The sequence below is a fragment of the Cupressus sempervirens genome, chromosome 3, assembly GCF_028749045.1.
Source record: "Cupressus sempervirens isolate cs-2001-9-10 chromosome 3, ASM2874904v1, whole genome shotgun sequence".
In the NCBI taxonomy this organism is placed as follows: Eukaryota; Viridiplantae; Streptophyta; class Pinopsida; order Cupressales; family Cupressaceae; genus Cupressus; species Cupressus sempervirens.
The window spans coordinates 389,297,367-389,323,068 of NC_143120.1; the positions used below are offsets into that span (position 1 = coordinate 389,297,367).

General features: G+C 32.3%; 1 long non-coding RNA gene across 2 annotated transcripts in view; it reads right to left on the reverse strand.

The window, feature by feature from the left end:
• LOC149566647 (uncharacterized) overlaps positions 1 to 20,977 on the reverse strand; it is a 278,515-nt gene extending 257,538 nt beyond the window's left edge. Inside the window, exons 1-2 of one of the 2 annotated variants that reach the window (XR_016361575.1) lie at positions 20,713 to 20,977; positions 17,992 to 18,288 (exon numbers count right to left, since the gene is read on the reverse strand). This is a non-coding gene — a long non-coding RNA (uncharacterized LOC149566647). Of the gene's footprint in view, positions 1 to 17,986; positions 18,289 to 20,712 lie in introns of those variants that run through there. The other variant, XR_016361574.1, reaches the window with a different exon arrangement.
• Between the last annotated feature and the right edge of the window lie 4,725 nt (positions 20,978 to 25,702).

Here is a 25,702-nt window from a genome sequence, read left to right on the forward strand (position 1 = left end):
TTTTTGAAAAACATGTTTTTACAGCCTTCCGAGGGCTAATTTTTTTTCCAAAAGCTACAGTTACCAAAAATAAAATAATTTATATGATTTTTTACTGTACTGGGCCTTCTGAGCACGATGGCAATGTCCGTTTTGGCCCAAAGTGAGCCAAAAAAATTCCCTCCACCCGATTCAAGGAAAAAACCCCAAAAAAGCTAGGGTTTCTAACTCTAAATCATGGCTTAAAATGTCTTCAAACCAGAAAGTAGTAGGGTCACTCTGATACCATGTAGAAGTTGTGAAAACCAACTTCATAGATCACCAAGAACAAATGCATGCAAATAACCTGTGTTGAAGAGAAACCAGAAAAGGAAAATGAAGAGCTTGGAAAATCTCAACAGTGTGAGAGTGAAAAACTTTATTCCGAGATGAAAACAAAAAGTACAAAAGTTCAACCTTAAAGGTGATTGAAACCCTAAAGGGAAATAAAGCTAGGTTACCTAATATAATTAATATAAAATATTAATTATATGCACCTAAGAGATAGCTTAAGCAATTAGAGTAATTAATAACTTAATTAATTAAATCAACATGATCTAATTAATGTAACAAATAATTACTCTAACACTTAGATCTTACCAGCTTGACTTAGAAGAGCCCCTTTCAATCCTACAAGGTTTTCATTGAATCTGTCAATTATTTTGTTCTAGAAGGATTCATCCACCTTCAAACCCAAGGGAAGACCAAGGTACATGTCCAAGAATGCTCCTATCTTTCAATCAAGAATCACAACATTCCTAACTTGCCTATAAATAGGAGTATTCATGAAAAAATAATGCTCTTAGACTAGTTAATAAGTTGACCAAAGGCTTTAGTATAAATCATGAGCACTTCCTTAAACATTTTTGCTTCTTTTATTATTGATCTACCCATCAAGATAATGTCATCAAAAAATTGCTCATGAGAGCAAGATTTAGGCCCAGAGGAGGGATTAAGACCCTTTATCCTATTTGTTTCAACAAAATGACTTATAAGTCTCTCCAAATATTCAACCATAATAGCAAAAAGGATAGGTGAAATTGGGTCACCTTGTCTATTACATCTAGAAGGTTTTTTTTTTTTGAAGATGAACCATTCACCAAAATAGATGTTGAAGAAGTAGTAATAAGTCATCTAATTAGATTGACTGCTCTATTATTGAAATCCATTGAGCTAAGAACACAAAAAATGAAATTCCAATCACCCCTATCTTAAGCCTTGGACAAATCCAATTTCATAAGGAATCCTTCTTTGTGCGACATTTGGAGGGAATGAATATTTTCATGCACTGTAATAATAGAATTTGATACTTTCCTTCCAGGGAAAAACCCATTTTGTTGCTATGAGATAATAAAAGGAATAATAGCTAACAATGTTGAAGTGAGCACCTTTGAGATTATTTTGTATAGAGTTGCATAGACTTATTGGTCTAAAACCATCCATTTTGTAAACTCTAGGACTTTTAGGAATTAAAGAAATGAAAGTTACATTGAGTTCAGTAAGAAAAGTTTGGGATCCAAAAAACTCTTTAACAAAATTAGTCAAATCACTTTCCACAATATACCAAAAATTTTGAAAAGGGAACATTGAAAAGCCATCCAAGCCTGGGGACTTTTCCCCTTCAAAAGAAAAAACTACCACTTTTATTTCCTTGGTTGAGGGAGTGGTTGTAAGATTGTTATTTTGATAATCATTTATACCTTTGGGAATTACTTCAAGAAGACTCTCCTGCAATTGAATTCTAGATTTTCCTACTAAAGAATTTTAGAAAAGGTAATTAGTCATAACATTTTTTATTTGATCATCTTTATTCTAGATACCATCCTCAATTTTTATGGTATTGATTCTTAAGGCTTCTTTGTGCTTGGAAGTAGTCATGTGGAAAAATTTGGTGTTTATATCACCAACTTGAAGATATAAAACCCTTAACCTTTGTCTCCAATAGGTTTTCTCCTTGGAAATAACATTATGGGCTTTTGCAAGATAATGCCTTCCTCTATCTTTAGCTTCTCCTTAAATCCAATTTTTTGGATACCTTCTTGAATTAAAGACAAATTTGAAAAAATCTCCTCCTTTTCTTTAAAAATGTCTCCAAATACCTTTTTATTCCAAATCTTGAGTTTTCTTTTAACATTACTAAGTTTTTTAGCAGCTTTGAAAATATATAGTAGTTCCTTCAACATGTATCTTCCATCATTCTCTTATTCTATCATCAAGGTTTATATAAAGGAGACATATTCTTTCAAACCTAAAAGGAAAGTTGCATAGAATCACAAATGTGTGTGATATGATCCGACATGGGGAAGCGATGACAACTTACAAGTGTAGCTTGACAGCCAATCTAAAGAAATTAAATCTCTATCAATTCTAACTTGCATTTGATCCTTTCCAACCCTTTTGTTAGACTAGTTAAACTAAGAACCAACAAGATCCATATCCAATAGAGCATTATTATTAATATATTCTATCAAGTCAAGTCTACTATCCAAATCCAGAGTCATCCCTCCTAGTTTTTCATTATCTTTGATAGGGGTGTTGAAATCCCTCATAATTATCCATCACATGATTTTGATCCCAGAAGATAGAAGTACCACCAAAAGCTCCTTTAGAGTCACAACCTTCCACTCCACCATTCTTAAAAAAATTAATTCTCTCCACCTTTTCCTTTAACATTTTTGTTTCTTGAATCATGATAATATCAGGTTTGTGGTCTCGGACCATGTTTCTTAATATTTCTTGTTTATGAGAACTATTTAATCCTCTAATATTCTAAGAGATGATTTTCATAACTTCAGAGATTAACAAACCTCCTAGATGGTTTTTTTTCTTCCATTCAATATTTCATGTTGACATTCCTGATCTCATTTTTTTTGCTTGATGGTCTTCCATGACCCAATTTATACAGACCAACATCAGCTTTTCTAGCATCTTATTTCACCTTTTGTCTCATGTTGGCACATCCTTTAGATGTTCCAAAGATTGGGAGGTAGTTATTAACTACATAACAGGTAGTTTTTCACCTCAAGTCTATATAAGGGATCATTTTTCTTTGTAAAAGGACTTTTTGGACTTTGGTGAATTAGAGAACACATGTGTCAGAGTTTTGTTAGCAAGACAAATTTTGGAAACTATTTAGATATCGTGTCCTTGTAATCATAAATTTATCTTATGTTCTTGGTATAAGGAAATAAAAGGAAACACATATCGGGTTCTCTTTCTACAAATTTGAATTATTGAAGTGTTGATGCTTTTTGTAAAGGGTATTTTCATGGTATTATGCAAATGCTTAGCTATTATTGAATCAAAATTCTACTAATGATAGTGTTCAAGTGTATTTCTTGATTGTTCTTATTAGCAGTTTAAGTTAATTTAAGAAGGCTTTGAAGTTGTTTGGTGCATTCATCATTAGTAACTTTCTCTATATCTGTTGAGCGATTGTTTGACACAATGCTAATAACATAAATCATCGCAAATATCTCTCTTGAAAATTTGATCAATGACCAACTCCAAGGTTCCAAATGGTTATTTTTCAACCTATTGGGAAGTTCAGTCGAAGGAAAATGTGAATGTTCACAAGGAGGCCTTTGTTGGTATCTGTCAATCCTGCACAACTTTGATGAAACATAATCACAAAACCAATGTATTTTTGTATTTTCTATTTTATGATGAATACAATTTTTAATCAATGCAACTTAATGAATTCTTACTTTAACCACATGTTTGAAAAATAAATAATGAAGATAGAGTAACAAGAGATTTAAAGGAAATTACTAAAAGGGAAATTCCTAACGCACATAAGCCAAAGCAACAACTTAAATTATCAAAAGGACATGGTAGTAAACCAATGAAATTCGGAGCAACACTTCCTAAACTCCACTGATGCAATCGTCGATGGGAACTTTAATGAAAATTGAAAGATGTTTCACAATTCATCAAATTGTGCAATCACAGTTAGTGTATGTACATAAGACAAAATGCTATATAAGAACAGTAGTGATCCTTTCTCCAATTTTTCACAACAATAGAATTTGTTAACATAAAGCAAACACTAGAACTAAGAGATTAGACAATTATCATAACACAATATAACCATTGGCTCCATTACTATTCATGAACGCCTATTCATAAAAAATAACACACTCTGACAAGATTTTCTACACTCAGAATGAGAATACCAAGAGCATTTATTATTGCATCAAAATATCGGCCTAGAGTACACATTACATCTATGTATTTATAAGAAACCCTCTCATTATTTTGAGTTAAGAGTGAGAGCTCTTTTAATTCAAACACTATGCTAAAAACTAATAGAATAAAGTTAATTATATATAAACTAACTCTCTAAATAGTGTTGAGTAGCTCTCCACCCTTGTTTATATTATTTAATGGGGGCATGAGCCTTTACATGACTTAATGCAATAAAAGAAGAAGAAGATAAGAAGAGATAAGCTATGAGGTGATCTAGGAGTCACTGGAGCTTCAAATAATGCAAGTTCATTCTTCTCTAGGCATTTCTGGGAGTTTATAAACTATTGCCAAAATGCACTTTTGGTGTATGGAATGCTCAGAAATAGCAACTAAGAGTTAGTTGTTGGTGTAATTGCAACTAATTGAAATTGTCAGTGTACCTTTGTGTTTGACGCACCTTATGAAAGCACACCTTTGTGTTTGGCACATCTTGTGAAAAGAGTGAGAATTTTTCAATTCCACAATTTCCAATAGTGAGAATTTTTCTAACTCCAAAATTTTCCAAGAGTGAGAATTTTTCTAAGTCCACAATTTTACAAGAGTGATAATTTTTTGAACTCCACAATTTTCCAAGAGTGATTTTTTTTGAAGTCCACAATTTTCAATTTCCAACATCTAGGTCTTGTTGACCTTCAACCAAAATGATGTTTGGATGGTCCCATTTGAACTTTTGGATGTAGAAGGTTGTTTCTTGAGGATCTAAAAAGTCTAAAGCTTCATATTTTTCCCTCACTTTCTTGCAAAAATAATGGATTGCTTGCTTTACTTCTGCAAAATCATTCATCTCAAAGTCATACTCCCTTAGTGTCTCCTTAGTTTTGAAAATGTGCTTGACATTATCCTTAGATGATATTGCTTCAAATGATGCTTTAATTATTGTACAACTATTTTCATTGAGAATAGTTGTATTTTGGAGTCTTCATAAAAAACTCTAAGTTGGTTGCACTATAGTATTTTTCCACTTCTAATAGTTGGGCATGCATTCTTCTCTAGATATCTTGCATACCTTCATACATAGATAACATAACCTTATTAATTTCATGTGTATTCTCAATCTAATCATTGATCTTATTTTTTCTTCTCTTGTCTAACATCTAGAGACATTTGATATCTCTCACTTCTGAGTGCAAATCAATGAAGTATGACTTCTTGGCACTCCTTGGAACTCGAAACTCATAGGTTTGAGTGTGATCTTAACTACTACAAAAGATGAGGAAGCCATGGTAATTTTGGGGACCTCAAGGACCTCTGGATGGTTTGGATATGCACACCATTAAAGACAATTCCTTCACCAAATCATCAAATTGCACACGTGTGCACACTTGGAGATATGTGCAAGGTGCTCAAGTCCAAACAATCAAAGTTCTTAGATTTGAAAATAATTTATGGGATTTTCTCAAATGGGATCTTCAAACACTTTTGTGTACTTATTTCTAATATTTCCAATGATTTAGGCCCATTTGCACACCTTGTGCACCTATGGACTTTGCTCACTTTTGCACTTATGCACCTTGCTCACTTGTGCACCTTGTACTTATGCATCTTCAAAACTTTGTAAAATTATGCATCTACTTACTTTAGCATTTTTGAGACCTTAGACATCTCCAATACTTTATAACTGCTCACCTGCTTGCCTTCAACGAAGTGTGCAAGGTGCTCGACTCACCCAAAAATCAAAGTTCCTAATTTTGAAAATGGTTTATGTGTTTTTCTTAGACAAGGTCTAGGAGAACTCTTGTGTACTTATTCCTAGTTTTTTTGATGATTTATGTCCTCTTTATAGTCCAACATTGTCATGAACTGGAACTCCTTTTTCTTCTTCTATCTAGATCCCAAGGCATTTGTGTCAAATATGCACATGCAATACCATGGTAATTTTTTCTACTAGGGATGATGAGGATGCCACATTAGTATATTAGACCTCCATTTTTTACCAAACTTTTCAACAATAGACCAATTTGGCTTGTCAAATTCACTTTTTTTTAAAAATATGATCTCGATAAAGTCAAAATTTCAAACAAACTTAATTTTTTTCGTCAAAATTTTGAAAACACCAAAATTTTGTTGACACTTAAGTTTATTGTCAAAATTTCAACTTTGTCAAGATATAAAAAAAAGAAAAAAGTAAAGTAAACATTTCATTTTCTATCTAGTAGATTGCAAGTACGCGCATGGGAGGGTCTTTGTGTGTTGTCTTCAACCAAGGGAAAGTGCAACTTGACTTAGGTAAGACATTCAACCCACGACATTTTTAGAGAATGGAAGGGAAACTAAAAGACATTAAATTTTCATTGATTATGTTATAACATATTCTTCCCCCACTCATGGCATTTTCCATCCATTCATTCATTTAGGATTAAGTAGAAGTAGTAGTTTTTGGTAAATTTTCCATCACTTAACTGAGTGGTATATCAATGCCCTATGTATTGCCACTAGCCATCAAATTTGGAAGGTTGTCTCCAGGATACTGATTTATTGCAGTCTCAGTGTTTGGCCCTTTTGTAAGGAAACACCATCTGATAAAAGGAGTATAACATGTAGCAGAGTTCCACATACCACAATGGTTGTAGGTGTATGCATTTGAAAGAGATTTAATCAAGCTTGTGCCAACGATGCCCAATTCATTAAAGCCAACCTATCGATTTTGGTCTAGCATGAAAGATAACCATGAACTGTATGAAAAAATATCAATGTGCTTTGAATGATATCTGTTGAGATGATATAGTGTCTATTTTTATGGCTCAAAGCCCTTTAGTTAATTTTTGAGCCAACATGAATTTCATTTTCCTCATAGGTTTACATCTCTCTACATTAGGGTGTTTTTTAATGCAAGAATTATATCAATGTATTATACAACAATGAAGAGGTCAACTTCATAACCCATGGGAGGCATCCATTGAACCCTTGATTCAACTACCTCCATACAAGTTATATCTCTCTCAACCATAAAACATATGGTTTCTACATACTCTAAAATAATGTTCATCAGTATTCTTACTCATTTCATCTTTTTCTAAAAACCTTTGAATATTTTAAATAAATCATTATCAAGCATCTTCATATCTTGCATTATGTAGTGTTTTGTGATTAATTGAGCAGTAGGAATGCCTTCTCTCCATGCATGAGGATACATATTGGGAAACTTGTACATTATATGGTAAAACAAGTGAAATATCAAAGAACCAAATCTAAAGACTTGTTACTTTTCATGCTTTATCCTCATGTTTTCAAGTAGGTGTTTCCTTAGGATCTCACAAATTATAAAATTTTCATGCTCAACAACTATCTTATAAGTTGTATGAATATTTTTTGTTGATGAAGAGTTATGTAGCTACTATAATACATCTTATAACCTAAAATCTTGGAAATTAACCTCACATCTTTTTTTCTAATGTTTGTGAGGGTCACTTCTCACTTTTCTCATTTAGATTGAGTGTTCATTCCACTTTCTTCTTCACTAACTTGGTCACAATGGGAATAATTATCGTATTTTCAAATCTAGTGACCAAAGGGATAAGTTCCTTGGTTATTTATATAGGTTTATCTCCTAAACAAAAGAACTAATCATGAATTATACTTACCACAACTTTGATCCATTATATCTCATCAAGTTCTACAAAGTTCATGATTTGCACAAGATTTAGGTTTTCTAAGTACTTGAATTCATCCTTAAAGGTTATTTCCTCATTGTAAACATCATTCAAATCATTCCAAATGCATGCATTCCCCATGGTCTTATACTTGCAGTGGATGTATACCCATAAATCTTCCACATGAAGAACACCATTAGGGATTTGTGAAAATGCACCATCTAGATCATCTTCCATTGAATAAAATAGGTGTTTCATAAAATGGTATCATGATCTCTCATTAATGTCATAAATTTTTTGAGTGTTTGTTTAGTACTGAGCTATGAACAATTGTTAATAACTTTGAACAAAACTTGCAAGAATGAAATACCTCTTGGATCATAGAATTAACATTTTCTCAAGATACTTTGAAATATCTTGCACAAATGCTCAAATCACCTTTAGCTCACTCTTCTCTAGCTCTAGTGGCATAAACATGGAAGAATGAAAAAAATTTATCTATTAAATCCTTTCAATTTTCTCTATGGTTAATGTGTTAGGTCTCATCTAGAGAAAGTTTCTACAAAGATAGTAGTCATGAGTTTTCATTGCAATGTCTCATATCACTATATCAAGGTTTGTGATCAGAGATATCAAGTATCTACCTCAGTATACCTTAATCCAATCTTGTACTATGTAAATCTCTAAATTGGGGGTTGAACAATCTCTGCAAAATTGCCTCACCTCAAGAAATGGTAGATAACTAGGTTATGAAGAGGGTTTAATACTTGGCACTGATACTCCCTTATTTGATGTAATTCTTCTCTTTTTTCTTTATGTGCCTTCTCATTTCCACCATTAGTTTCATTTACAAAAGTCTTATTAATATTCTCATAGTTTGTCAAATTAATACTATTATTCATGCTTGCATTGCATTTAGTCCTTCTAACATTAGGCATTATTCTATTGCTCACAAATCTATGAAATCTACAATATCTAGTTTTATGCCTTAGATTATTACACCTGTAACATGTAAAATTTGATACCTTGGTCCATTATAATTTACTTGTGATCTAGAATCTCTAGAAATGTGTCCAAAATTATCACATTTAAAACATGTAATTCCACTAAATAATATATTATTATTCCCAATAGGTCTTTCCACATAAGTTAAGTGTGAAGTGTAGCGTAAACTTTAGTGTGTTAGCTAGTAGAATAAGTGAGCCAAAAGTGACCATAGATATTAAATTGGTGCTACATTTGTATACTAATGGTGAATTTTTTCTCTCTTATCCTTCTTTATCTAGGTAGTAAGCCCTCTGATAGTGATCATTTTTTCTTTGGGAAATAAACCCTTCAACAATGAGCCTCTAGAAATGAGTGTTTCTTGTATTCCACCTGAACTAGTGTTTATATATTTGAAAATAATCCTCTATGTAAGTTTTCCCTTCACAAGGTTCTCCAAATAAATATGGACTTTCATGTGTTTATGGTTATTTATTATGTTTATATCTTTCGACAATTTAAAGTTTAAAATAAGATGGTGGAAATGATCAAAAAAAATTGAAGATTCTAAATTTGTGGACAATTGACTAAAATCCCCCTCCACTCTTACTTGTCTTGAACATTCAAAAATATGTATCTTAGTTTCAAGAATATAACCAATCTTCTTTTCTTTGTCAACTTAATCTTTAGATGAACAATGAAATTTTATTCTTTCTTGAGTTCTTCTTGATATAATTCCAAATCAACAAGATCTAATCTTAATTATTCTTCAAGATCTTAAAAATTCATCGACATCCCATCCTTGTGGTTCCCTGGCATCCAAATCATTTTTATTTAAAATCAAATATTGTTCAAACCCCAAGTCTACCTAAACGATTAGATTGTTATTTTGCTACCAATGTTTGAACAACTATAGATACTTTGGGGAAATTAATCAACTTATATTGAAACCTATAAATTTATTAACCATTCATTATATGTACAAAAGTAAATAATAGAAATACAACATTCAATGCACAAGAATAATAATATTTTTAAATGAAAAACATTCAATGTGGGAAAAACTACAGTGAAAACTCTCTCACTCTATGAACACAGGATACATAATTTTAGGCTCTAGACCAAGGAATCTCATTAATCCTAACTTGACTTTTAGGCTAAGGTTTGCAACCTTAGGGAAATATGCTATATACTTGTAGACTAAACATTGCTTCTTCAAGATAAGATACAACATAAATTCATTACAACGAAGTATGGTTAATGAAGATATAACACATTCTTTGAAATGATAATTGTAGTGCATTGTTCTAAACATATGAAACTAACTTCATTAATACTCATCTATAATTGTGGACCATCATACACCATAAAAAAGAAAACCTTATTCAATTAGGATTCAATAATTAATATATATTTTCTACTAGTGACCAAGGAATATATTTTCTAGTCATACATTCATTTAGGATTCAACAATGGATATATATTTTGTCTCTTGTTATGCCCTTGTGATCTATGCCTCTATAGTTATATTTTTTAATGAAAGTGTTTCTTATTCTTATGTATGTATGTATGTATGTATGTATAAATTGTATAATTCATTTGATTTGTTTAGATGCCACCCTTACTGAAGAGGTAGCAATATTTAATTATATTTTTATTATATAGAAGATACTACTAATGCTTGTATATTTATATTTGATATAATTTTATAGCCCAAATATTTGCCTGTGAAGAAAGTCTATGCCTAATAATCTAAACGTAGAACAAAATTAGGCCACAATTGCTAGATTTTGGTCTCAGTTCAAAAGAAAAAGTGATGGAAAATGTTATTGTCCTTGCAAAAAATGCAAGGTCTTAAAGAATCGAAAAATTCTAATCACAATAGCTCAGAGACATTGTAGGCAACATGATCACATTGAAGGGGGAAATGATTTTCATGCTTTGGTGAATGTAGATTTCCAATTGGTTAAACATGGAGGTGCGAATATCAAATAAGGTAATGCTCTCATGGAAGAAGATGATCCGGAGGCAGTAAAATACAATTGAAGATGTTGGTATTGGTGCAACAAATAATGTGTGATAAAACAGGATTGAAGAAGATGTTACTGGCGCAACGGATGAAGATGATGAAGATGATGATAGTAGTGCATCTAATGATGATGATGAAGAGAAACTTGATATTCCTATAATTGAAAAGGCATACAAGTCCTTGTACCAAGGCTCTCAAACAATGATTCTCTCTCTTGTATTGTTGTTGGTGAACTTTAAGGTTATGAATGGTATATACAATGTAGCAAGCTCATGTATGCTAAGGTATAGTGTCATTTTTTTCATCTTCTATGTTAGTGTGCCATTAATGTTCTATCTATTAACAAAAAAAATTCCACAGGTTGATAGGTGAGTTTTTGTTACCACCTTCAAACATTCTATCTCACTCTTACCAAGAATTATCAACCATTATGAAAGATATTGGAATGGAGTATCAAACAATACATGGATGTACCAATGATCATATTATATATCATAAACAACATGAATTTACAACACAATGCCCTGATTGTCACATTAGTATATATTGATCAGATCAAATAACCAAAAGGGTGCCTCACAAGGTTCTTTGGTACATTCCATTATTCCACGTCTGCAACAATTATTTAGGTTCACTAGCTTGGCACAATTTATGGATTACCATGCACACAATAGAAGTCAAGATGAGATTATGTAAATGTCTATGGATATTTCTAAATATAAGGACATAGAAGATAGGTAGCCAGTAAATAAAGAAGAACTTCATAAGCTAAAGTTTTCATTAGCAGCAAGAAGTGTCAATCCTTTTGGAGAGATGATATCTGTTTACTCAGTCTGGTCTATGTTTTATTAATAATAACATTCCTCCTTGGATGTCCATAAAGAGGGAGCACATAATGTTGGCAATGATTATACTTGATATTTGTCCATTTAATAGTCATCTAAATTAATTTATAAACACAATATTAAAATGACCATAATAATAATAATTTTTTATATTCATTCAACTAGGTAAGTACCAAGTGAAAGATATGAATGTATATATTGAGCCCTTGATTGTTGAGTTGTTGGAGTTATGGAATGGGGTCACTATGTATGACATCTCTAGACCAATATGTGAAAGAATTTTAATTCAGTGTAATGCTTGTATGCACAATACATGATGCCCCTAGGCTAACACATTCTTGTGATATGTAAAACTGTTAATGCATATTTTTGATATGTAATGTAAATTTTCTGCAAATTTTGTGTGATCAAACTAAAATAATACCTTCTCCAATGCTTGTTGAAGATTATCTTTATTCAGACTTGTATAAGAGATGTCAATAATGAAATTATTATTCTAGAATTTTTATTTATGAAAGTGTTCAAATAGGGTAGACTTTCTTAAAGGAGAAGACTTGATGTTCTTTGTGTGCCCTTTAACTACAACCACACCCTACATAAATGCCATACCCAAAGGGCATGTCCCTTGAAGGGACATGACTCTATCTAGGTTGACCAGGGCATGTCCCTTGAAGGGACATGACTCTATCTAGGTTGACCCATAATGCTTTCTCATAATCAGTACCCAAACAAGGTATTGAATATGTAAGTAGACTTAACTAAGATTAGTTAAGGTTAACACAATCAATTCAAGAAGGGACACCAATCATGCCCAGAAGGAGCAATATAAATCTTAGGCCTTCATAAGGCATTTTGTGAATGATAAGGTCTACGCGATTTGCAAAGTCAGATCAGTATGGTGATCAGAGTTATGGATTTAACACTCCCTCTTAACTTGATAATCATACTAAGAGATTACATATCTAGCATCATCAATTAAGATGAATAAGCATAGAATGCTACTCTATATCTATCTAAATTTTCTTAGCATGTGGTATCATCGAACACATGATATTATGTCATATTTCTATATTTGTGATGTGACATATCATTGATACTAGTGATAATAGTATTGCAAAGAATACAATATACACGATAATATCTAGAGAATAATTAAATTCTTCATTTATCCAAGTTGTGACTCATAGGTACTGGCATTCCTATATCACAACATGATCCTGAGTTAAGATCTACCAAAACACATGATAAACTCCAGAGAATAATAAATTTCTTCCTTTTTCCAAATTGTAACTCATAGGCATAACAATCTCTACATCACAATGTGATCTTGAACTATCTAGGTCTGACAATAGATCTCTATTGTTTAGTACATTATATAAGAGATCATCATCTCTCATAATATCTTTTATACAAGTGTTAATTATCTTAGAGATTGTCACCTCTTAGATAATGAATACAAATGGTGGAGCCCATAATAGTCAATAGCCTCACAATAAAAATTATTTTAATAATAATTTAAAGAATACAAATGAATTACAATTCAACCATACCAAGTCTTTTCTTGATCTATCTTCACTTGATAGAGAGGTTTGGTAAGAATATCTATTATCTGATCTGCAGTGCAAATGTATTCTAATTTTATAGTATTCCTATCTGCCATATCTCTTTATCCCTTTTATAATATAGATTTGGATCAGCTCCATTCTTGGAGAGTACTAAGCCGGTGAGATACTTATCAATTCTTTCATACCATGCCCTTGAAGCGTGTTAAAGCCTATAGAGAGCTTTCTTAAGCTAGCAAACAAAACTTTTAGGATTATGAGTTTCAAATCCTTCAAGTTGCTCCAAATATACCTCTTTTATAATCTTTCCATTAAGAAATGTTGTTTTTACATCCATCTAATGTACTTTCCATCCCTTGCATGCTACAATAGCTAAGATTACTCTTACAGAGATGTACCTAGCAATAGGAGCAAAGGTTTCTTCATAATCAATCCCCTCTTTTTGAGAGAATCCTCTAGCTATGAATCTAGCTTTATATTTTTCAATGCTACCATTAGCAACATGCTTGATTTTAAATATCCACTTAGAAGAAAAAATAGATTTTCCTTTAGGTCTTGGAAAAATTTTCCAAACATCATTCTTCATAATGGATTGGTATCTTGGACATCATGGCATCCTCCCATGTTGTATGTTTAATAGCATCTGAAACATTGGTTGGTTCTAATTTAGAAAAATCACTCATGTTTGCTGCATAACTAGAAAATATTTTAGGTGTTTTTCTTTCTCTGAAGGTTCTAGATGGTACAATGAAGTCTTGTGCTTCCTCTACCATCTCAATGGCCCAAACTGGTCTTTTCTTTCAATTTTGAGTTTCCTCAAGATTGAGATTTTAAATTTCATCTTCAATTTCTTCAATTTTCTCCTTCTAAAACTCAGATTCATTATTTTCTTTAAAACTAGGTAAGGGAGAGGGATCTCCAGAACTTAGGGCTCTTTTGAATGCTAAATCTTCTTTAAATATTACATCCCTACTAAGTTCAATATTTTTCTGTTCAGGCATGAAAATCCTATATGCTTTAGATGTTTCACTATACCCAACAAAAATACCTTTTCTCTTGGAGGGTTCTAACTTCTCTTTTCTTTTGAAATGTGTATACACATTGGGAACCCAAAAATCCTAAGATGACTTATATTTAGTTTAACCTTAGTAAAGACTTTTTTAGGGGTTTTATCTCTAATGTAGGAGAGAAGACTCCTATTTTGAATATAGACAATAGTAAAAGAGGCTTTTACCCAAAGATAATATTCTAGATTTTGATCAAATATCATAGCTCTTAGAACTTCTATAATTATTCTATTCTTCCTTTTTGCTACCCAGTTTTGTTGTGGGTTATAAGGAATGGTATATTCCCTCTTGATTCATGTTTCTTTACAAAACTCTTTAAACAAATCTTAGGTATATTCGCCTCCATTATCAATCCTAAGAGTTTTATTTTTTTGTCCTGATAAGTTTTCAATTAAGGTTTTAAATTCTTTAAATCTCTTGAGGATTTCTTCTAATTCTTTACATTTTAAGAAGTAAATCCAAGTTTTTCTAGAGAAGTCATCTATAAAAAGTATATAGTACTAGAATCCTCCAAGAGAAGGAACAAACATAAGACCACATAAATCTGAGTGGATTAATTCCAAAACATTGTTAGTTTTTCTAGTACTATCTTGAAATGGAATTTTGGTGTTCTTACCCAAAGGACATCCTTTGCATATGCTTGAGTGATCTTTATTCAAATTAGGGAATCTAGTTACCATCTTTTCCATAGTTGATAAGGTTTTAAAATTTAGATGACCTAACCTTTTGTGCCAAATTTCATTTATATCAACAGCTTCATGAATTAAGGCTTGCATAGGTTGACTAGGTTTTGTATTTATTTCATACAAGTATCCCTTTCTTTGACCAATCAAATTTGATTTCTTAAATAAAGAATTCTTAGAGCAGGTCAATACTTTACCATCCATGAATGCAACATTATGTCCATCATATTCAAGTATTGTAGGTTCATTTTTATTCTTGGTACATAGAGTACTCCTTTGAGATATAGAACACTACCCGACTTCAGTTTTGGGGTGCAATTTCTAATTCCTTTGACAAAATGTGTTGAATTATCACCAATGGTGACTTTGCCATCAACTTCTTTTGATATAGAGTCTAGTTGTTCTTTGTATTCTATAATATGTCGAGATGATCCACTATCAATCACCCCTGCCTTACTTGAGACTTCATTTGATAGTGTTGAATACAATACACAATTCTTAGGATCATAGTTATCTTCTTTCCTAGTAATGTTTGTATAGTTTACTTGCTTCTTAGAATTCTCTAGGAAATTAGATCTATAGTGTCCAAATTTCTCGCATTTGAAGTATTTTATTTTGGATAGATCTTTCTTAGCTTTGTCATACTTTTGATTACCCTTTTTCTTCTTGAAGTACTTCTTCTTACCTTTATAGGAATTTGTGTTGAGAACATAAAGTTCTCCATCTTCAGTTTTCAACTTTCCCCCTTTATTAAGTTTTCTAGATTCTTCCTGAATACAATCTCCCTTAAGTCTATTGAAGTCAAGAAGATCGTCTCTAGCACTTACTCCTTTGCAAATGTTTCTAATGAATCCGATAACCCATATATAGCCATCAATATTAGTTCCTTGTCATCAATTATGGTTCCTATACTTGCAAGTTTGTCTCTAAGACTAACAACCCTTAGGAAGCAAGAATTCATCGATTCTCCCTTTTTATCTGTATATGATTTAGTTTCCTTTTTAGTGTGAGGACTCTAGTTGCATTTTTGACCTCATATGCATTTAATAATGAAATCATCATATTAAATGTTGTTTGATGTTTCATTAGCATGCGTAGTATTTTATTTTTCACTCCATCTAATATGATCTGCATGGCTTTCTTGTTTCCTTTACTCCAGATAGTTTTATTAGGTTCAATAGCAAGTTGTTTGGATGTTGAATCAACATATTGTTTTACATCATTTTTTTCAAGAATCATCATGATTTTGAATTTCCAAGCATGAAAGTATTTTTTCCCATCAAACATGTCCTCAAGTCTGATTGTGTATGTCATTGAAGATAGAAGAATGATGCTAGATATATTAAGTCTAATTGTTCAATTTGTAGAGCCTAGGTTCAACTAATAGAGCTCTGATACCATGTAAAGTTTTTGCAAATTTTGTGTGATCAAACTGAAATAATACCTTCTCCAATGCTTGTTGAAGATTATCTTTATTCAAACTTGTATAAGAGATGTCAATAATAAAATTATTATTCTGAAATCTTTTATTTCTGGAAGTGTTTGAATAGGGTAGACTTGCTTAAAGGAGCAGACTTGATGTTCTTTGTGTGTCCTTTAACTACAACCACACCCTATATAAATACCATACCCAAAAGGCATGTCCCTTGAAGGGACATGGCCCTATCTAGGTCAGCCCATAATGCTTTCTCATAATTGACGCCCAAACAAGGTATTAAATATGTAAGTAGACTTAACTAAGATTAGTTAAAGTTAGCACAATCATTTCAAGAAGGGACATTGATCATGCCTAGAAGAAGCAATATAAATCTTAGGCCTTCATAAGGCATTTTGTGAATGATAAGGTCTGTTGGATCTGCACAGTCACATTAGTATGGTGATCAGAGTTATGGATTTAACATGTAATACTGCTAACACATTTTCGTTGTATGTTTAAGTTGCACATGATAATTTTAAATATGAATCTTATACACATGTCATCCAATTATACACGATCTTGTAGGTCTTCAAACAAAGGGAAAATTTGCATGTCCAATTTGTGGTCCAAAGATTAAATCTCGTCATTCAAAATTTTTAGCAAAATAGGTGTTCAATGAACATAGGCACTTTCTCCACAAAAATCATATGTATCAAATTATCAAAAAATGTATTTTCAATGGTTAAAGAAGAGAACATCAAAGCCATGAAGAATGACACCTTGCATATGGAAGTTGGAATACAATAGAATGAATCGTCAAGTTAATGACATTCCATCTAATGCAGGTTTTTTTATGAAATTTAAATTTGGATAGTATCTTTTGTTTAGTAATGATGTAATTGATGTTCATGAAGGTCATCAAGGTATCGATGAGAAACTTCCAAAAGCACTTAAAAGCTATCCTAGAGAATTTAGTAGGTTATTTAACTACGAGCACCTCTCAATCATGCATTTGTTTGATGCTATACATACTGGAAAGAATGTAACAGAGGCACTATGAAAAATATTGGATGGAAGGGGTGAAAAAAAAAATTGGGCCGAATTTGTAATGGCATTCATGAATCCAATCATGCATTGAAGTTTTTCATTGAATCAAATAGAAATGGCAATCAGATTAATACAAGTGTCATTCATTTGTTATTAATGCAACAACAAGCTAATGTCATATTTGAAGCCATAAAAAAACTAAATTTCCCATAGGATTTATTGCAAACATAAAAAGTCTCATATCAAAGAAAGACTATTTTGGGTCAAGGTTGAAAATGCATGATTTGCATACCTTCTTCAAGGTAAGTCATGGTCTTCTCTATTTACAATAAATTTGTAAAACATCATGTACTTTTCATTATTTTATTTTATAATTGTTACCAATTTAACATACCTTCTAAATTTTTATGTTATATGCTGAACTAAGTGTGTTTTAGTTGTTGAGAATACATATTACAAAATGAAAAGAATGCAAAAAGTAAAATACAAGAATTAATAAACAGGAAAATTGATCACTTTTATTCAGAATACAAGTACCAAAATAGTACATTTTTTATTGAAATATCCAAAACTATTTTGATGAGGTACAAAGTGTTCAAGTTTTACACAATACTTAAATACAATGCATTCAAATATCACAAGCATTCTCAGTTCCTAACATAATATCTGGATTAAACACATTGTATAAATAGAAAAGCACTAAAAAGAGATAAGAGGAAAGGCATCCATTGCCTAAACGAGAGACTTTTCATGCTGAATGTTGAAGGGTTGAGCCCACATCTCTGTCTGGGAATAAACCTACAAAAAAATGAAAGAAGAGATGGGTCAGTTCATGAGAACTGAGCAATGGATATCTTTCTAGTCATCTATACTCTACTATTCCTACAACATGGTTATTCAAATAACTATATTAAAAGACAAGAAGGCAAGAGAAATCTAAAAAATAAAACATGTTTATACTAATGAGTTTGTTCCATGTGTAGATACAGGTATGAGGGTTGAGGTTGTCGAAGGATCTTGCATAAATTACACGTTTGAAGCCTTTTGATTGAATCATGTAGGGGCCAAGACTAAAGAACCGAGGAGGCTATCAAAGGGACACACATAAATTACAAGCGTGAAACATTATGGTCAAATCATGTAGAGACAAAGACTAAAGACATGGGGAGACTATTGAGGGGGCATACATAAATTACAAGTATGGGACCTTGTAGTTTAACCATAGTAGGAGATTGAAGAAACAAAGAGATTGTCAAAGGAATGTACATGTGTTAATGGTATGAAACCTTTCAGTCAAATCATAGAGGGTGTATAGAATTTTGAATCTACAAGCTGAAGGAAATAGATTTTTACAAGTATACATCAAGTATTTCCATGAAGTTTAATTCAGCAAATAAGTTGTTTGCTATCAGTAAAGGATCAGACATTTAGAGCATATGCAAGCATGATTATCAAAAATAATATCACTTAAAGAGTTGATTTAAGTAGTTTTAAAAAAAATTATTAAAGGGACGTATTCATTTATGAAACCTTTTACTTCTATAATTGGCATGCTTCAGCAAGTTCAAATGTCAAAGAAAAGGAAGGACAAAATATAGTTATATCAAAATCTAAACAGTAAGGAAGGAAAAGCCTCATAGTTATTGGAAAAGAATAGCAGTAACCTATAGTCATAAAAATGGTAATATATAACAAGCAAAAAATCTTCATGATGTTCAATTCATGTAAGAACCAGCATAGAACATATCTAGTTATAATGGCATCCAACAAAGCTATATTCCACATGCAAATAATAATAAACCTTACAGTAGAATGGAGTAAAGATGCCAACAGCAGATTAAAGTTAGGAAAGCATGAAAATATCGACAATGGCTCCTATTGAAACAACATGAAATAATAATAACAGGTTTTTACATGCAAGAAAGTTTGATCTTGTTAAAACAAAAAAGATGTGGGTTAACATGCTTCAATGGTGCAAAGACTTTGATGCAAATCACTAATATGAAAAAATATTTGAAATATCATGTGCAAGATGGAGAAGACTCTCAAGTTGAGGTTTCTTGCTTGTTTAATAATAGTAAAAACACATATAGACTAAACAACTACAATCTTAGATGTTGCTGGTTTGACCAAAAGCTAATAAAAAAAGGTTCAAAATAGTTTGCATTCTCAAGATTTCACCACAGAATATGAACAGAAGGGCGAAATGGGACTAGAGTGCAAATCTGGAAAAATAGTAGCTGAAATTCAGGATCATTGTGACATTGTCGTAGCATTTTATTTTCACACAAGTCTTTTCCAGGAAAAGACTCCCTTAGATAATCACAATAGCTTTTGTGAAATCTGTAAAACTGGTGGTGAACTACTATGTTGTGATGGGAAGGATTGTCTGTTCACTTATCATATATCTTGTCTTGATCCTCCTTTAGATCAAGTTCCATCTGGGAATTGGTTTTGCCTAGCTTGTGTAGATAAAAGAACTTGTAGTGATTTATTATCTACACCTCCTGTTGTTGAATCTATTTGGGACATGAAGGAGTCTGGCATCACCAAAGATAGTCTAGGTGATTTTATGAGTACTAGGGTTGCCTCCATTCAAAAGCAAAGGAAGCCCCAAACATCTATCTCCTTTTAACAAAAAGGTTCAGCAAGGTACTGCACTACAATGGAATCAACAATGGACTGGACCACATTGTCTACTTTGAAAAAGGGTTTTGATGCCTTTCAAGCACTCACTCAATGGATGTGATGATTTGTTGAATGGATTTTTAAGTGGAGGGGATTGGAGTATGATCAGTGTACATGGGAACTGGAAGATTTAACTTCAGCAACCAAACCCACAAATATCCTTTGCCAAGGTTAGAAAAGTGGCGGTTACACAAAAAGAATCAACACCCAAGAAGAATGACAACCTTTCAATAAGAAAATAAAACCTTTATATTATCAAATTTGTCCATACAGCAAGGAATTTGTGCCCAGACTTTGAAGAAAATGTCCAAACTTCAGCAAAATATGGTAACCATAGCCAACAAAATAGCATGAAGATAAGTATCAGATTTTTGAAATGAAGAAAAATTCACAAAAAGTGTAGATATGCCCTCCAAATCATAACAAAGATCCGCAGTAAAAGCTCAAAATTGAGTAGTTCAGCAAGACTGAAACCCGCATGGAAGAAACTCATGGCATCCATGAAGAAATTGCACAACAGAAGAAATTCGCTACCAGCAAAGATGTCGTCCAAGCTCATAGAAATGGTGTCCAACATCTACTCAAGAACATAACCAACAGATATAGCATCTTCACCACATAACTAGCAGATATGGCGTCTAGTAACATGAGCAAAAAATTGTAGCAAAGCAACTTTCATGGCTACGGCTAGGGTTAAGAAACCCTCCTCTTCCTTCCATACGCAAAAAATCAAATGAATAAAAATATAGCAAAACTACCTTAGACATTTTTTTAATCCCTTTGTTATAATTGATATGAATTTTGGATCTGCTCATAGTAGGGATATAAAATTAGAGTTATATGTATTAGCATATTAAAGCTTTGCTTGGTAAAAGTTTAATGTTAATAAATAGCTTTAATTTTATTTTATTCTTTTGTTCTAAAAATAGAGATGACGATTATTATTGAATTAATTGATTTATCAATTAATTAATATTAATTCATACTTTGAAAAAAAATATATTATTATTATTATTCCATAAAATCATGTAATTAATATTAATGAATTGATATTTATAAATCAAGTTATTGATATTAAAATAAATGCAATAATAATAATAATAAAAGGAAGAAAGGGGAGCTAAGATGAATTAGCACTTTTAAAATGCTAAATGCAAGGAGAGTCGAGTGGGTTTTTTTTTTTAAACTCTAGAGTGATGTTCAGTTAACTATTTCATGCAAAGACTGTTTGAGATAACTGAATGTTACATGCAATTATCGAGTTGAGTATGGAGCTATTTTTGGAGGTTAAGGGCAGGTTGTTTCTCTCATGCATTGATCAGGCACTTTAATGCTATTTTTAGCGATTTATGGAGCAGTTAAGGGAAGTTATGCATGCAATTCATATTGAGAGCCTATTTTATGCATATATTGCATAATTATGAGAAGTTTTATATGCTATATTTTTTGGTTACTTGAGAGATCCGAGTTTAGTATTTTGTGCATGATTTTGAGGAGCTAGAGGTAGGTTTCTAGTTATCTATCAGTTGAGCAGATGGTTGAGAGTTGTCTAGGCATGATTTTGGAATCTGAATCAGGGTTATGAGTTCTGTATATTGTACATTCACCTCATTATGAGGGATCTTCTTTCGGATTCAAATTTTTGTGCATTACAGATTTTGAGTTGATTGTAAGAGCAAATTTGCAGCAAAAAAAATTTCAGCATTGGTTATAGAGATTCAGTGGTTCCTTCTCATTGATTCTCGTGCAATATTGTGAATTTTTTACTTTAATGTTGTGTTCACCTTCATTTAAGTTACATTTCTTATTGCAAATTTGCATCTTGATACGTGTGATTACAGGTCTTTGTTTGTGATCATTGTTCTTTTTGCAGAAAATTGGTGAAACCTAGGTTTCCCTTTCAAAGCAGAAGATCTTGGTCCTTGTATAGAAACACTTTTGTGGTTGCATGTTTGTCTGAGTATTGTGAATCAATTGTGTCTTTCATAATTCATGATGATTTGATTAAAGTTACATTCAAAACCATCGGTGTATCACCTCATTTAGGTTAGTATTCATTATTTGTTATTCACTTCTCATTCCTTATCTCGCATATAATTTAGGATTAGGTGATCACTATTTAGGAATCGACCTAGCTTCCAAAGATTCATCTCTCATTTTAGGACAACCCACCACCCAAGAGAGTTTTCGTGTTTTAGCAGGATGGCTAGATTTTGCATCTCGCTATAGGTGCAATCTTGATTGACAACAATTTTCTAACACGCCCGATGGGACCATGAACTACTTCATAGTTCTCTAAATTACAGGATCTTACTGTTGTTTTGGTGTGAACAACAATATTTCAGCCTTTTTGAAATTTTTTTATTAACACATGGTGACTCTATTTCGAAAGTTCATCACAGATACAATTGTAGTTTTGGTATTTTTTAATGAGAAGAACTCCTAGAAGGTCAATAAGAGGAAGAAGAAAACCACTTGTTACAAGAGGAAGGTTTGTTTCACCATCTGGATCAAATTTTTTAGCATTTGAATATCCTACAATTGAATATCAGCAAACAAATTCTTAAGAATCTAAGATAGTAATTGAAGATATTGGTTTTCTTCAAGATTTTAAGTGTTTGTGATCATTCTGAATTTGAAGTGCCCATTTTTTAGGAATTACCAAAGGATCAATTTGTTTTTTCAGCATCTACAAGTGGTACTATAGCTACTGTTAAGAGTCTGAATACATATCAATGATAGGTAAATCATCTTACCCAACCTTTGTTATCGTTTATAGTACAGCAACAAGTACTACCAGTTCATCAAATGGCTTGAAATTTACCATTTGTAGCTTTTAATGCTGGCAACCCTTTACAAATTGTTGTGCATCATGATATTCCACCAGTAGCATTGAAAAGTGTGTCATATTTTACTGGTGAAAATCATGTTTCAATAGTGAAAAATATCAAGGATATAGCTACTCTTTGCAGATTACACCAAGTTCAACATGAAGATGTGGCCTTGAAGTTATTAGCAACTTCTTTTAGAGGAAAAACATTAATTTGGTTTAGAAGTTTAGTAGTGAATTCAATTGCCTCATGGAATGCATTGGGAAGCTTGCTAATCAGCAAGTTTGAAGATAAGTCTGATTATCTTTCCTTGGTTGAACAGTTGACTACCATCAAAAGGCATCCTAATGAGCATATTTTTTATTTTAACTTTTGTTTTCAGTTATGATACAATCTATCGGAGGATGTCCTTTTATTGATGCATTTGATATGGCTGTAAGAGCTAAAAATAGCTTAATACAAGCCGGCAAGCTACCTCCTAGGCCTCCAATGCCTTATTCTACAGAAATATAGTAGATTGTACCAACTGTTATACCACCATTAGCTGTAATTCCACCTATGCTAGCATTACCAACATTTAATGTGCAAGTTGTAGCACAAGAACACGTTGCTACAGCTCCTATCAAAGAGCTAAAAGAGCATAATCATGACTTAATTGAGAAAAGTGATAGTATGATGAGAACATTGCAGACCTATGGGAATGAAATAAAAAATTTGAAAAGGCAACAAGGTCAATACAATAGGCCTAATCAAGATTCCTATTAGGAAAATAGGCAATTCAATCAAGCTTCAGGATCAAATCAACAAAGGAAACCTCAAGGACAACACAGAAATTATGGTCAAAGAACTAATCAACCTTACAATTATACAACTCCTAGTAACTCTAAGGAATTGGTAGTTGTTCCTCAAAACAACTATGCACATGATGAGGAGTGGTGCAACACTTGTAATGCTAGTCATTATTTACTTGATTGTGCACATGCACTTGAGGCAAGGAAGCGAGATGTTTTGAAAGGATAGCAAATAACGAACCAAGGAGAAGTTCATCATGATCAAGTGAAGCAACAAGGTAACCCAGATGCTACTCTAATGAATTTTAGAGAAGATGAGGCTGCTATAGTAGCAAATTTTGATCAAAATTAGATTTGGAGACCTGTATTAGTGGGAACAAGGTCAAAGACCCAAGCTACAAATGTACAATAATGGGTTGATAAGGCAAAATAGCAGCAGGTCTATACTGATAATACTCAACTAGGACCATCAAATGCATAACAAGGACAACAAGTTCAAGCACAAAAGGTGACTTTACAACTATTACAATAGCAAAAGGAGCCTGTTGTACCAAAAAATCAGTCTAAGGTTAGTATGCAAAATTTTAATATTGTTGAGCATCTGAAGAAGACTCATGTTCTTGTTTCCATGTGGGATGTTTTAGCACTCTTGGGTCAAAAGGATATGTTGCAAGAAGTGTTATAGTCACTAACCTTATCTGATGATGCTTTAGCACAACAAACTCCTATAGTTATAATGGTTGCAAATGCTAATAAGTCACAATAGCCATCTAAAATAGTGAAGTCACCACTTTTTACATTACAGTCATAATAGGCAAGTACCTTGTCCATAATTGCATGATAGATTCAAGTGCCACTAGCTTAGTTATGCGAAAGAAGATTGTTGACCAGCTAGGCCTTAAATATGAACCAATTGAAAAAGGGGGTAGTTCAGCTAGATGGGACAACTATTGAGACAATTGGAGTTATAAGGAACATGGATTTGACCTTGCATGCTTGTCCTAGTTTTTTGGTCCCTATGGATGTATACATCATTGACTTACCTCTTTATTTTTTCATATATTTATCATGTGATTTCACTGCCAAAATAGGAGGTTATGTATTAGCAGATTGGTCTCACATGCTTTGCCGCACTAGGTATGGTACTAAGATCACAATTCCATCTAAACCTATTGCTAAGGATCGCCTTGAACATAATATTGTTGTTACTAAAAATGAGATAGTAGTTGTTTTATTTGATCAAGAAGAAATTAATGTTGTTCATGAGTCCAAAATGTACATAGACAATGTTCCTGATATATTATTAGATGAATGGGCTGCTGAAAACACTGAAACTACTGAAGAACATGTCGAACAACCAAGTTTGGGAAATTATGTTATTCATGAAACTACTGATTTTCTTCCAAATGTCATGAAAAGTGCATATTTAAATGTAGAATAGCAGGGTAATGAGGTGTGGAAGTTATTTTTTGATGGTTCACGCAGCAAAACAGTTTCAGGAGGAGGTTGTATGCTAATTTCACCAGCAAATGAAAGGTATTATGCTTCTTTCATATTTACTTTTAGTTGTACAAATAACGTTGTTGAATATGAAGCACTTGTAAATGGGTTGAAATGGGTCATGAAGCAAGGTATCAGCTATTTGCAAGTTTATGGTGATTATAAATTGATTGTTAACCAAGTTAGAGGCATGCATGCTATTAAAAATGATCTGCTAAAAAGTTATAAACATGTTGTATGGGATTTGATTGAAGGTTTTGAAGCATTTAATTTGCAATCTATACCTAGAAATCAAAATAAACATGTTGATAGACTTGCTGCAATTGGTGCACAATATGATATACCTTCTGAAATTAGTAAAAATAAAGTAAATAATCATGTAAAAGTTGTTGTTAGATCTAT